The 15,308-nt window shown below is 39.0% G+C and overlaps 1 protein-coding gene across 6 annotated transcripts in view; it reads right to left on the reverse strand.

Moving 5' to 3' along the window:
• The window catches only part of plce1 (phospholipase C, epsilon 1), a 79,059-nt gene extending 67,302 nt beyond the window's left edge, over positions 1 to 11,757 (reverse strand). For 5 of the 6 annotated variants that reach the window (XM_076887502.1, XM_076887501.1, XM_076887500.1 and 2 more), the window contains exons 1-2: positions 11,625 to 11,757; positions 2,906 to 2,991 (exon numbers count right to left, since the gene is read on the reverse strand). The gene's annotated coding sequence lies outside the window, so the exon portion shown is untranslated. Of the gene's footprint in view, positions 1 to 2,905; positions 2,992 to 6,166; positions 6,451 to 6,548; positions 6,734 to 11,624 lie in introns of all 6 variants that reach the window. The other variant, XM_076887504.1, reaches the window with a different exon arrangement.
• Between the last annotated feature and the right edge of the window lie 3,551 nt (positions 11,758 to 15,308).

Here is a 15,308-nt window from a genome sequence, read left to right on the forward strand (position 1 = left end):
TTGAAAAAATGGGTTTGCGAAATATACAAATTGTTGCATTACGGTTTTGCATGGATTTCTAACTTTGTTGAAACTCTGGTTGTACAAACAGCATGAACTGTGGGAAGACTCATTTTACACTCATCAACCCAGCTGAAGCAATGGCAATAAAACAGTTTATCTTCATCTCTTAAGGTATAGCACTTGTGCAATGTGCTCATGCACATAGTTGTGTTCATGAACAATTCATTTTATGGCTAGCAATAATCACAAAACATTGTTCAATAAATCAGGACTCTTGGATCTCTCTAAAGTGACATAAAGAAAAATTGATTTCACTTTTTTTGCTAGCACAGTTGCAATAAAGTGAGAACATTTATGAACCATGTTACTATGAAATATATCCTTAACAGATATAGTCAACCACAACATGTACACATACTAATTGTGTGGTGTATGGTATCGTCATGGTGGCCAGCAGTGAATAAATCCAAAAACTAGCGTCCAAAGCCTCACAATTAGAGTGACCACAGCCCTTTATTCCCTGCCAAAATGTGTGGGCCTCAGCAGGAATGTGGGACCGACACAGAGAGGGTGGACCAGCAAGACATTTAGAGTGTGAGTTTGCGGGAGAGAAAAAGGACTACTGATACAAACACATATCAAGGTGAATGTGTTTCGTGTCTTTTCAAAGCTCCATGCTACTTTCAATCAAACAGAACTTTGGCTAAAGGGATGAAAAAGGACAAGTGCTCCATTCATAAGCTGCAGTGATATCTAACCACCATACCACAACTGCTGCTTTGCAGCTTAACAGTTGCTTTTTTGATCGGACTGATTTGATAACTGAATACAGGAAATCTTATAACCTGTAAAGAAGCCACAGTTACAGAAGGCACTGCTTGATTTTTCCTCGCTTTACTCAATACCAAACAGATTTCACACAAACGAAACAGACAGTGCACCAATGACACGGCATTACTCTTATCAGTGCTGCAGAGAACAGTTTAAAAGAATAAAAACTACCAGGATATGCCAAGACGCAGGATTCCCTAAATACAATTTTAAAATAAGTAGACTTTACAGTTTACATTTAGAGACAGATTTACTCAACAGGTAAAAATACCGTGTGAGCACAATCCTCAAATAGTGCTTAGAGGTGTGGTTAGTTTTTACAGATCATTTACAAAAGTTATTCTGTTTTCTAAACATGGGTACGGTCTGTTCATTTCAATATCAAGTGCAAAAATTAAGAAAAATTAATTTTTCCCTATAAACTATTTGAGCAATTTGCAGTAAAACACATAGTGCCCACATGCAATCTTGTCATTGTGCTCTCTTTGTAAATATCGACAGAACTTAAATATAAAAAACAAACATGCTTTATATAATATAATAATTTAATGAATCCTAGCAAATAATGTTAATATTGTGCTTATTAATCGAAACTCCAACACATGGACACAAACTGCCTGGAGCAGTCTTCGACATTTGCTCTACTGACATGACGATGAGATGAGACAAATTTTCACCTCACTTGTGTAATATTTTCCAGAAAAGCCTCAGCTACTGTATGTTTAGGCTAAGAAAATCCAATTCAACCCCCAGGAGCTGATATTACTATCACTAGCAGCAAGTTGTCATGGTACTAGATACAATTATTTTTATTACTTTGACAAAGATCGTTATGGCAGTCTGCGCCAATGAGAATCTCTCGAACCTATATGCGTCACAGTTAACCAACTGGTTTAACCAGACACATCAAAAGTTTATAAAATGTGCAACATTAGTCACCTGCCAGAGTAGTTCCCGCTACAGTATCTGTTGTAACGTGGTCACTCCTGCTAGATATGAACTCAAATGAAATGTTTCACATTGCATTTTCTAAATAATGACTACAAAAAGTGTTAATTATAACACAATATTACTAAATATTCCTGCAAACCTGTGTGTGCCTGCCTCTATTCACAACTGCTCTAAATCCCTAATCAAGTTTTGCCTGTATGATGTGTAGAGCACCTGCTATTGAACTTGGGTGTGGTTTAACAAACTCTACAGCAAGTCATGACAATGACAGTAATCAAAACAACACAAAAAAAATGAAAAATGGAAGAGCGGAGAAATTAAATATGCAGAAGACATCTTCAAAAATATAGAAAGCACTAGTATCATAAATAGAAACCACGTGTTCATCATCTGCTGCTTAATGTAAGTGTATGAACAAACTGTCTTATATCTAAACTGTGACACATGTTAGGGCATGAACCTGTCCAAATATGTGTCATGAGGGCAGTGCTGGGATAACACTTCGATTACTCAAGGCAAAAACCTGCACGCTGTAGCTTTAAATCCTGAGCCATGTGCATGATAGACAGCTGTTGTTGCCATCAAATCACTCTGAAATTAGCAACAGGATAGCATTTCCACACAGCGGTTGCTTAAAATGGATCTGTGTGCAAACAAAGTGAGATTTGGCATTCAACTCATGACTTATACAACAACTAAATTGTTCCTATGCGTTCAAGAAAGGTGAGATTTACAGACTAGAAATGGCTGTTAAACAGACAAAATCTCCGCAGAAAGTGAGGGTAAAAAAACAACCGTGCACTCAAACACACACATAAACACGCACTGTTTAAAGTAGCTCTCGTTATCAACTGAACTGTGACCCTGGCTGGGAGAGTAAATGGCTCATCCAGCCTAAATCTCAGCCTAGAGCTAAAAGCGCAGACACACCCGCGCTGGAAATCAGGTCACATACTGTGACAAGTGCACTGACCAAGAAAGCACTCAATCACTTCTACTTCACTTGTTATTAAAATATTTTCCAGCAATCCTCATACCAAGCTTCTCATTTAACTTAAAAAAAGAAGAAAAAAGCTAAGATTACAGCATTTGATTGGAATTATAATGAGGCAATACTTACATTTAAAGTTAGATACGTGGCTCTGGGTGCTTTCTGCGTTCTAATTCTCCCGATTTACCAGGTGATTCAGGATTCCCGCTTGCTGTCTATCGGAAAGAGAGAGAGACAGAGACCAGATCAATGCAAGAGAGCAAGTGTGTGAGTGTTAAACAGAGCGAGAGTGTGACAAAAAATGACATGAGGGATGTCCTTTAAACACCAAGTTCAGCAGCTAATCAAAAATGTTTTCTTGAGTCTGAGCATGGTTCCCAGAAGTTTTGCTTTCACATCCAAGTGAATGACACAACGTAAAAGCTGGCAGCGGCACAGAGTTTCCTCATTGTGAAATATTTGTGAATGGCTTCTTCTGTCAAGAGGTATGCACTATATGTCAGTGTTTTGTTTTGGGTTGTTTTTTTTGTTTTTTTTTTGGGGGGGGGGGGGGGGGGGGGGAGATAAATGATGATCACTTCTTATCTCTAAAGTGAAACTACTTCTATGCCTACAGTATATTCGTTAGGACATTAATCTTTGTAGAATAAAAAACAAAGTGGGCCTGTTTCTAAAGTCACATCCTGAAGTTTTCTTAGTGCCATAAGTATGGAAGCCCGTTTCCGCCACAAAAAAAAAAAAAAAAAAAGGATCCATAACTCAAAATTTCGAGTTATTATCTCGAAATTTCGACATATTAACTCAAAATTTTGAGAAAAGCAACTCAAAATTTCGAGTTAGCGCTGCCAATCAGTAATCTACGTGAATGACGTCATTTCCATGTTACCCAGAAGCTGAAGCCCTCAGCTACAAATGCTACAGCTAAGCTACCGGTATTACATCCAGTCGTGAATGCACAGATTGCTGAGTGTTTTCAGCCTGGCTTCACAAATGATGAAATCCCTGTGTTATTAGCTGAATCACATGGTGTTACTATCAGCAAACATACTTTAATTTGTTGGGATCCGTTTTTGAGTGCGCGGTCCTGCGCCATATGCTTCCGGGTAACAAGAAAGCGACCTCATTCACGTATATTTTTGATTGGCAGAGCTAACTCGAAATTTCGAGAAAATAACTCGAAATTTCGAGAAAATAACTCGAAATTTCGAGAAAATAACTCGAAATTTCGAGTTATGGATACTAGCTTTTTTTTTTTTTTTTAGTGGCGGAAACGGGCTTCCATACATAAGACTCCCAGAAACCAATACCGAATATTTACAGTTTTAGACATGATGACAAACAATAAAGTAAAAAGTTCAACAATTGAATGAACTCTTGCAGTTATTGAAAGCTCGCATTTGTTAACACGACCCAAGGAAAACTTGTGAACATCAACCACAACAGTGCAAAGGCTGAAGGTTTCTTTCTATATACAACTCTATCCAATAGGATTCATTATTTCCCATGCTGCAATAAAGTGCAACACATGGTGATGAAAGCAAAAGGGTATGATCTCAGCACCTCTGAAAGTCCTGAAAAAAAAAAAAACTGGTCTAATCACAGTCAGATGGTTGACAAAGAGCTGAGTATGTGTTTTTATGTGCGTTGGCTGTTCCCTCGTTTATCTCAACAGTCTGGCTTACAAAGCGGAGCGCATGAAATATCGAGTAATTGTCAAAAACACAGCCACGGATAGCTTTTGCTTATCAATCAACTTAAAATTAAAAATTTAGTCAATAGAAAAAAAAAATTTAAGTAGGCTCTGGCACAGAGTTTAACAGTTGCACACGATTTGTAGATATTTAGCAGCTGGATTTTCCCAACCCAGTCTTCCACAACAGCTTTTCGGAATTTAGCCTCTTCTTCTATGTCTTTGTAGAATCCCAAACAGACATGTTGAGATCAGCGCTCTGTTTTGGCCATGACATCCATCACAGGACTCCTTCCTCTTGCTGTCACTAAAATGGTTCTGTAGATCTTAACATTACTAGATATATCAAAAAAATAGTATGTCTCTAGTCCACATTATTCTGTAAACTTATCTGGAACATTGATATATAGTACTAAAGATTTTTTTTTTCCACGTGGTACAAAATTGAGACCCATTTACTTTAAAAAATGAAGTTAAAAAATTTATGTCAAATTATTGTATTACCATTTTAAAGGCACTTCTCATATCAACCAGTCAAAGGAGACCTATTATTCTTCTCCTTACTTTCTGGCATATCCATTCATCTATCCATATATATGAGTATGAAATTCTTTGAAAGTTTTAGGTTGTTCTCCTTTCTAAACATGGCCTTGTGCGACGTCAGTTTGAGTGAAAATCTTAAATATGACAGACAAGTTTGTCTGCCAACCAGCTGGTCAAACCTTCTGCCTGCAAAGCAAATCCAATCAGAACAAATGCTGGCCATAGGAGTGCGTGACCTTGAAGGTAGCTAAAGCAGCTTATTTCGGGCACTAGATGAGGGGCTACAACTTAAGCACATAAGGATTATTTTGAACTGCAAGTTATACAAAGCTACTTTCATACTCGGAACATATGTGTTGAAGACAGAAGCAGTTAAACAGGTTTGGTATTATTAAATGAAATGTGAAATACATTTCCTTGAGATCTAAAGTTACAGTCGATTAATGGCCAGATAAATTATTTAGAAAAAAGCCAATGGCCTGATATTGGATTCAGAGTTAGAAATATAATGACAATTGGACAGATTTTAGATTGAAGAAGTATGAATCATGTGTCACTATATACTGCTATGTTAGCTTAATGCCATAATTGAAATTTGACATTTCAAAGTAAGCAACTTTCTTAACTGAAGACATTCCACCTATCAAAATTGTGGATTTGAACACTAATGCTCCTTTTGTGTAACAACTCTTTGTTTCATACATATTAAACAAAAGGAGCTGCAATTTAGCTAAATGAGTTTGTCTCAGGAGGTAGAACAGCCTCTGAATCTCTGGCCTCAATCACTCTATGTGAATCCCCTCAAGAGGGGGCTTGAGTGTTGCATAAAAGCCTTTTTTTTTTTTTTTTGTAATTTTCATTCAGGAGGGATTATTTCACAACTCATCCACACGATGACTCACAGCCCAGGATGTGATTAGATTCACCCTTAAATGGAGCACAGGAATGCAAATGCCAATCAGTGAGGTAGAAAGTCACAGAGTGGGTAGTGGTTTACAAAAAAAAAAAGAAGAAAAAAAGCTCTTTACACTTGATTACTACTATACGATTACTTTTTAAACAAACTTTAATATTGCTTAGTAATTGGGAAAAGGACAATCAGAGAAAATGGAACTGAAGAAGTTTGAACATAAAACGAGATCTACATTCAAACAGACCTGAAATGCCACTTATCCTCCTGAGCCTCTAAAATACTCTGCTAAATACTGCCCAGGGAGGTTTAACATTGGATCTTTAGCATTCCAACAGCACAAAGAGTAGACCAAGGAGAGAAGGAATCCCCTCCTCTGTTGTGCAGGGCGGGGGGTGGTCGCAGAAAAAAAGAAAAAGGATGTCACAAGAGTACAAAAGGATGACGCATCACCCAACTGTACACAGTAAAAATCCAGGTTTCAAGCAGATTATTTCTTTAGTCACAAATACCTCGCTGATGCCAAGAGAACTGTAAAGAAAAAGAACAAGAAACACAAGGTTGAGGTGCCATAATGGGAAAGTTAAAAAGAGTCTTCTGGAAACCAACAGAATCATGAAATCACTTACTTTTGAAGAACTCAGGACATACTTTAGACTATATAAGTTCAAGCAAATGTTTAATAATGATGTGGAGCTGTGCTGGAAATTCAAACTGTGCTATACAGCCAAGTGCAAGATCCAGTAACAGAAACTCCTCCTGCAGTTTGCACTCTTTGGGACAAAGAACACCCCTCCTTCTCTCTAACATGGGGCTGGATAAGAAAAGATGCATCATATGACTACAGCGAATACAATAGAATCACATTCCTTAAAGGTTTTCACAGTTGAAAAATGAAAGAAGAAAAGAAGGTTGGAGTTGGTGGGAAGATTAAAAAAAAAAAAAAAAAAGGCATTTCACAATGTAACAGAAACCACATCTGACAAATAAAGAATGAATGTTTCTATTTACAACATGTGCAAGGCATCTTTATTTGTGGGTCGGTTTTTTTGTTGTTGTGGGGGTTTTCTTTGCATTTTGGGCAGAGAAGTACTGATCTGGCTCAAGAAATAGGCATTCATCCATAAGATGACGTGGTTCCGGTTCCACCCCGAAAAAGGTTGTGTTACAACCATGCTAATGCCCGAAGGTAATCAAAAGAAAAATCTTCTGTAGTGCTTCTGCTGCTAAAACATTACGATATTACACAATTTTATCTTTAAAAAATGTAAAGATAGGGAACTGACCCATACCAGGCAGGCAGAACTTGGCCAAATTTGGAGCAGAAATTTGAAATTGATTTCCACTTGGCCTGTAAATAACAATACACTGCAGTTTATCCATAACCAGAATAACAGGATACGATCTCCCTTCATTACAGTAATTTAAGGCGTGTATCAACAATCATTCAAATCAACTACTGTTAAACATTTGGGACCTAAAATGAATCACAGTCCAGATTCTGATGGTTGTTTATATAACAAGAGCGCAGGTTATGGTTACGATGACTTTAATGAGCGAAAGTGGGAAGGTTTTGGATTCATCCGAAGAGGAAACCTACGTACACCGAATCCGTCATGAACAATCAAAGCTAAAGAACGGAATTTCTTTGATTCTTTAAGATTGGACTAAAACCCATCCACCAGATCAGCTTATAAACAAGCAGACAAGTGCTTGAGAAACAGGAATATGAATTGGATTATGGATTAAAGTGTGAACCTTCCCGTCATTAAAATATATTGCTGTCAAATTGACCTAGATAGTGCCCAAAGAGCGGAACAGAAATTCAAGTCTGTAGTCTTTTGCAGGTTAATTTTAATTTTACAGTGACTCCGTCTGTCAGTAAGCAAGTGGCTGGTTTCACTGAGAACAGAACAGACTTTTCATGCAAAGGATCTGGAGAACATATGGCTTTGATTAGAGGGCAGGGCAGAGAGAGACGCCAGTGGAAACTGCAGAAAGAGAAAGAGGTGCTGTGTGAGTGCATGTGTGTGCATATATCTGGTTGTGTGTCCAACGGTTAGCGGGCTGCTTCCAAGAGTGTTGTCACGGTGGATGAGCCTACGCACACTAGTGTAGATGTGGCGTGAGCGTGTGCTCGTAAACAATGGCACAATAAAAGATGACTCAGAAGTGGGATTGCTTTGTAAATATGTGTGTGTTTTTGCGCGCGTGTATCAGCAGCAACACAAAGAGCGCTGTGGTGGCATGACAAATGTACCACCGTGGCCATACAGCGCTTTGCATATGCTACAAAACTTTCACTATAGCCTTGTGTTCTCTGTACAACAACATCAACGTGCTTCTGACTTAAAATCAAATGAACTTCATCTGTGAAGTCTCCTCCCTGTAATCTGCTTTTTTTTCTCCAAAGCACATAAAGTCTTTGGGAAAAGGCCAATAACTGTGTGAGAAAACATATGCTTTAGCTACAGCACCAGTCAGGATCTCTGTAAAGTATTTATTCTGTGCAGATAATTAGTTAATTCCCAGTTGTTGTCAAGACAAGCCCAAATCAAGGTAAGTTCAAACCTGACAATCTGAGTTAATGGAAAACTGGTTTAACACTCAGACCTGTTGCATAGGATCTGGACTGGTTGTATTGGTTTCACTAGACAAGACCGAACAAATGACATAAGCTTAGTGACACATCGAATAAAGCAGCGTTTACAAATCTTCAGCCCCATGGTTGAGCTCAACATTTTGAGGACTGTGAGCCTCATCATCCAGTGGCCCAGCCCTACTGGCACACAGCAAGCATTAATAGTCCGGTATGGCATTTGTGAGTTTGGCGTAGTGACACATGGAGCTGGAGTTTCTCCACCAAGAGCAGATATCTGAATCAGACATTGGTCTCATTCTGATTCAAATAGTGAGATCAGACATGGGTTATATGGGACAGATCGATTTAATTCCAATCTGTGTTTAACATGCAAGTGGTGCACTGGTTTGGAGGCGTTTCACGTCTGCTATGCCAGCACCTTTTGTCTGCATTAGAGGTGGAACGATCGACCGGCCAGGGACCGGAGTCGGCTGTTTTCCAATGTTCTTGGCCCGGACCGGTCGACCGGCTGGTCAGCCTCACGTATGCCCCATTACAAGCTGGTCTATTTCATGCAGCATACACATGCTTTATACACTGGCCCCAGCTGTTTGTGCGTATTTCACTGAAATAACTCTGCATGGTGATGGTTTGTAGAGGCAAGAGAGTGATTTCCCAGCAAAAGACAAGCAAGGAAAGTGTTTGTAAGTAACCCAATGTGCAGCATAAGTCATAGACACTCATATACACTTTATCAGTACTGGACTGGACCCCTTTTTTGGCTTCAGAATTGACTTAATTCTTCATAGCACAGATTCAGGATGGTGCAGGAAACATTCCTGCAAGATTGTGGTCCATATTGACATGATAACGTCACCCATTTGCTGCAGAATTGTTAGTTCGACATCTGTGATGACAAGCTCTCGTTCCACAATATCACAAAGGTGCTCTTTTGGACTGAGATCTGGTGACAGTGAAGGCCATTTCAGTACAGTGAACTCACTGTCTTCTCCAAGAAACCAGTTTGAGATGATTTGAGCTTTCAAGTCATGTAATGTGTTATCCTGGTGGAAGCAGCCATTAGAAGGGATGGACATGAACAGCAAAAATATTCAGGTAGGCTGCAGAGTTTAAATGTGGCAAAAACACATCCCCGCACTTCTACACCACCCCCGGTAGTCTGAACTGTTGATACAAGGTAGGATGGATTGATACGTTCATGTCATGTACACCAAATTCTGGCCTTACCATCTGAATGTAGCAGCAGAAATCAAAACTAATCACACCCGGCAACGTTTTCCCAATCATCCATTGTCCAGTTTCGATGAGCCTGTGTGATTTCTTGTACTTAGCTGACAGGAGTAGCATCTGGTGTTGTCTTCCGCTTCTGTAGCCCATCTGCCTCAATGTTTAGCATGTTGAGCAATCAGTGACGTTTTTCTGCATACTTTGGCTGTAAGGAGGGGTTATTTGAGTTACTGCTGCCTCCCTGTCAGGTCAAGGCAGTCTGGTCATTCCATTCTCCTTTGACCTCTGACATCAACAAGGAATTTTTGCTCAGAGAATTGCCACTCCATGGATGTTTTCTCTTTTTTAGACCATTCTCTGTAAATCCTAGAGATGGTTGTGCGGAGAAATCCCAGTAGATCCCCTTTTTATAAAATACTCAGATCAATAACCATCATTCTCATGATTCATTATACTTTCAGCAGGTTGCCTTGACAATGTTTACAGGCCTAATTGCACAGAGTCTCTGCTATGTGATTGACTGATAAGTAATTTGCACTAAGGGGCAGTTGAACAGGTGCACATACTAATGATGATATGTTGAAAAACAAAAACTGGTCCAGTGGTCCTTCCTCACATGTAGCAATCCAGAGTAAATAGTTTGCCTCAGACACCGCACCACATGCTTTAGGTGAAGGAGCAACCTGGAATGCAAGCATGCATGGACACACCAGACACATCTGCAGGATCAAACAGACTTTGCACTTAGGAAAGTAGAAGGTTAAAGACCAGCTAATATCAGGTCTGACTGAGTCAGGCAAGGATCTCTGTACTTTACTTCCTCTGTACATGCCTGAGTTTATGGATGGGAGGATGCACAAGTAAACACCAGTTTTTTAAAAACAAGTCCAACCAGACCATTCTTGTCTCTCTCAGATTTCTATCTCAAGACACCATGTTCCCCAACTCCAGTCATGTGCCATGATGTGATGACGAAACACACAAACTGGGTGGAACTTAAATAAATATACAAAAACAAACCATATTAATGTGGGAAGAGGAAAAAGTTGTATTTGTAAAATAAACCATCCCCTCTTTACGAACGCTGTGACGTTCAGTTCTGTCAATATCCATCTCGTTCAATTTCATGGTGATTTTTTTTCCTCTGGCCAGAAAAAGATCTACTTACTAGCTCAAAAACACCACACACTACTGATGTAGAAGTATGTATCTCACTATATGCTTGCATTTCTCACTGTGGCATGTTGTGTGCACTATTATCCTTATATATCCTTGCATATTTATTTATTTTCAAATGTATGTGTGTCCTTCCTGTTTCTCGTTCATTTGAATGCGGAACAGATTCACCTGAAGCAGCATCACATGCAACTGAGGTTGAGGTCGCTTTTGCCTAGGGGTGTCTGGGGGTGGGGGTGTAAACAGTGACCTCACCTGTCATACTCAAAAATAACACACGTGAGAGGACACACACCTCAAGTAAAAGATCAATAATAATAATAATAATAATAATAATACATTAAAAAACACAAAGCTAACTTTAGATATAAATAAGTTATCCATACAAAACACTGCAGATTAAAGCACACGTGCTGCTTCTACTCGTTAGAAGCCAGTAGAAGCCCATTTTTAACACAGAAAGGTGAAACAATGTCAGCCTACATTCATTTCTAGCACTCGGTTCAAACAATGCAACAAGTTTTATTAACGGGCTTATTTGGGTACATGCTGAACTCCTGGCCATCAGTTTGGGAACCACGGATGCTACGAGCCAACTTTACAAACAAGCCGCGCGCCCTCAACCAAAACACTCACCATAGGTTACCTAAACTCAACGTGAGTTGACTGTTTGAGGACACCGTGACACAAACTTACTTACCAGCCGTGTCAGATCCACTCAGCATCCACCTAAACGCCGCACGAAGACATGTACGGCGCACTTTGTGCAAAGTTTTCGGTGACCGACTCGCTTCACAACTCTCGCCGATACAGTTGATGGAGCAGCTCGTGCTGCGGTGGGAAAAACCGCTTTCTGCTGTGCTGCATTCAGTGGCCCTCGGAATACTGCACTCCAAATGCATGCGCAACACTAAGACAGGGATATCAAACTCATTTTACATAGTGGGCTAAATACAGCCCACTTTGATGCTAAGTGGGCTGGATGTTAAGTGGAAGTCTCTCATTGTAAAAAAGTTTAATTACACATTTAATCCTTAGATATCTTAATATAATAAAACGTGTAATTTCAACAGGACATCTCTACTTGATAAACAAAAGCTGCTGTAGAAAATTAAAGACATCTGGCAGTATGACTCTTTGTGTTTAAGTTGTAAGAAATACTCGTGTAAAACTATATAAAACTTATTTAGTTATTGAGTTATAAAATAGAAAGTATTTGTTAATTCACTAAAATATAACAACATACATTTCTATTGTAAGTGGAAAAAAGAGGAACTTTACTGTCATTTCTTTTTCTTTCTTCTTCTTCTTCTTCTTTTTTTTTTTTACCAAATTACTTTGGTGTAGCATGGGTTTATCTTTGTCTGTAAAGATAAAACTATAAAACTTTTCAAACTATAGTTCAAAGTCCAAAATTTATGTCTTCCTTCACGTTTGCTAAAGCTGTCCAGTTGGACAAGATTGGAGTATTTGCATAGCCAATTCTGGCACCCACATATGGAACGCCAGGACTGCCATAATGAATTAATTAAATACACCATTAAATAATTAATTAAATGTGGCAATAATTAATTAAAATTGGAATTAATTAATTAAATAAATAGTTATGACACATGTAATTAATTAATTATTGACACATTTAATTAATTATTTATGTATTTCACATTTTAATTAATTATTGACACATTTAATTAATTAATTATTGACACATTTCATTAATTATTTATGTATTTCACATTTTAATTAATTATTGACACATTTCATTAATTATTGACACATTTAATTAATTATTTAATGATATATTTATTTATTTCATTTTGGCAGTCCTGACGCCTGGCTCTCGTCATGAAATAATTTTATCTGTCAGCCTCACCCATCAAACTCAGGGGGCGGGGTTAACGCTGCCCATGCAGCTTCTCTAACATTTGATTGGTTGCCGTGCAAAGTAAGTCAAAACAGGTCGATCCTAGAAAATCGATTGCTTGTGTAGACTTGGGGCAGCCAGTTATCCCAGAATGCAGATCAAATCACAGGCAGCAATGGTGGTGGTGTAGTTTTAAAATACCCCGTTTTTCTGTCACCAGCTACACTTTTAACAGTGTTTTAGCCGCGAATGTCGCGACGTATGTCTGGTCAGGTTGTCAACATAGAACATGTTTGCAAAAGTGCTCAGATGTTTTCAGAGATTTCACTAGCTCTGCTAACAGTTAGCATGCAGAGTGCACCGAGGGGGTTACGTTAACCGGTTTGTTTACATATTCCACTCTCCGTGTTCCACATGTTGCATTCGCAGATTCTCATTTTCACCGAACGATCGTCTCTTTCCGCCTGGTCTTGTGTCTCTGTGCTTCTGTAACATAAAGAACGAGCTGACATTTTTCTCACGAAACCAGCGATCAGCTCAGCAGACCCTCAGTTTACCTGCATGCATCCTCCTCCTCCTCATCTGTCAGCTGTTTAACACCTGCTGCTAATTCAAGAAACACGCCTAGTTACCTGGTGATAGTCACAGTTTAACTGGGCAGCTGGTGCTCGATATAACGCAATGTCAGCGCATTTTTCTGCACAAGATAAGTAAATATAGTGTTTTCCCCGAGCGCAGAGCTGCTGGAGCTTGTTTCCTTACAGAGCACTTTATAGGCGAACAGCTTTATCAGCGGCTGATGTCCAATCACCGGCACACAGCTTTCAAACCTCAGCTGAGTTTTAGCTCTCAGTGGTTAAACGCTGGACTTCATTCACTCAGGTTCTGTCTGTCGGGTCACGTTTACTTCGCTGTTTTATTTACAACTGAGCAAATCGGTTTGGCTGAGGTTAAAGTTACGTTTCATAACTGCATAGTTTCACAGACGTTTAATGGTTCACTGGCACATGTGTTAGACTGAACTATCATCTAAATATCATCTGTTTTTTAATAGTTATTCAACTGTATTCTAAGCACCAGCTGTCTGTTAGAATGTGATTTTTTTTCTCTCTCTGTTGGCAGAGGTATAAAAATGCGCAGGAAAATCTGACATGCATGGCGAACTTCACCGACGATATTTAGGGAGGAATAAACACACATCAAACATAAATGAACCATTTGTCTGTCTCCATAATTGAGAGAATTTTCTCTTCTTATGTCAACACTCTCTCTCTTTTTTTTTTCTTTTTTTTTTTCTTTTTCGGTCATGTTATGTTTACCTGTCAAAGGCTTGTTACAAACTATGAAACACATTGTGCAGACTTCTGGATGTTAGAAGAAAACTAATACTGCTCATGAATGAGACTAAAGGCAGGAAGGTGTCCTTTAAAACTAAACATGTTAATAGGACCTCCCTGTTTATATCATAGTTTATGATATAGCACGTGTATTTCAGTAATAGCTGAGGCCACTATACGTGCTGGCCTCATATCAAATGTGAAGGCAGACTGAGTCTATGTTTGACGTTTTTTATATCTAATCTTCCTTTTCAAACATTTAAACAGCAGCGAGTCTGCAGCTGAGGGAATACAAATTCAAATTGTCGGAACAGGTTTGCTCGTTTCTTGGATTCATTTGGTGATTTATTAAATGTATAACTGTTATTCTAATCTGCTGCTGAGTCTCTTACACTTTTCTTTATGCTGTATATTTTCACGTCTCTGGAATAGTTGGCAGTTAGATAGTCAGCTGGGAAACTTTGTGTTAACTCATGGAGCTGAGGATATCGTGGATATGCTGACCTCGCTGCGTGGTGTACAGAGCGAGGTCAGCATGATTAATATTCACAATAAAAATATTAGCCGAACATCATGAAGTCTGTATGTGTTTCATAGTGTCGAACAACCTTTGTACAGTTAAAGCCAGCAGTTACTACATGACGGAAACACCAACGTTATCTCTTTTATGTGTTTATACACAGGTCACGCTGATTACTGAACAAAAACCCAAAGATCAGATGTTAAACAGATTTATTTGCTCTCTCTCCTCCTTAAACATGTTTTTAATGTTAGTTATAATTCAGAATTGGCAACTGAAACACGTAGGACACATAAGAACATCAGGAAATAAAACATCGATAAATATAACCTCAGTAAAAGAAGTCAGCGGGGGTTACTACAGCTGTGTACCGGGGCCTGCGCTTTGTCGGTGGGATTGCTTGCGAGGCGAGCGGGTCTATCCCACGCTTTGCCGTGAGACTGGGCAGACATCTCCGAAATCATCGAAACACTTTTGCAAAGAGGCTGTATCTTGACAAACCGACCAGACACATGAAGATTAAACCACTACATTCTCGGCTAAAAAAATATTAAAACGGTATTTGGTGACACACAAACAGGGTTTTTCAAAGCTCAGTTCTGTTAGCTTCCACATGCCGGTTGTTGTGTGCTAGAAACAATGGCCACCAGGCCAAAGCAATGG

Source organism: Maylandia zebra, linkage group LG8, assembly GCF_041146795.1.
Source record: "Maylandia zebra isolate NMK-2024a linkage group LG8, Mzebra_GT3a, whole genome shotgun sequence".
NCBI lineage: Eukaryota > Metazoa > Chordata > Actinopteri > Cichliformes > Cichlidae > Maylandia > Maylandia zebra.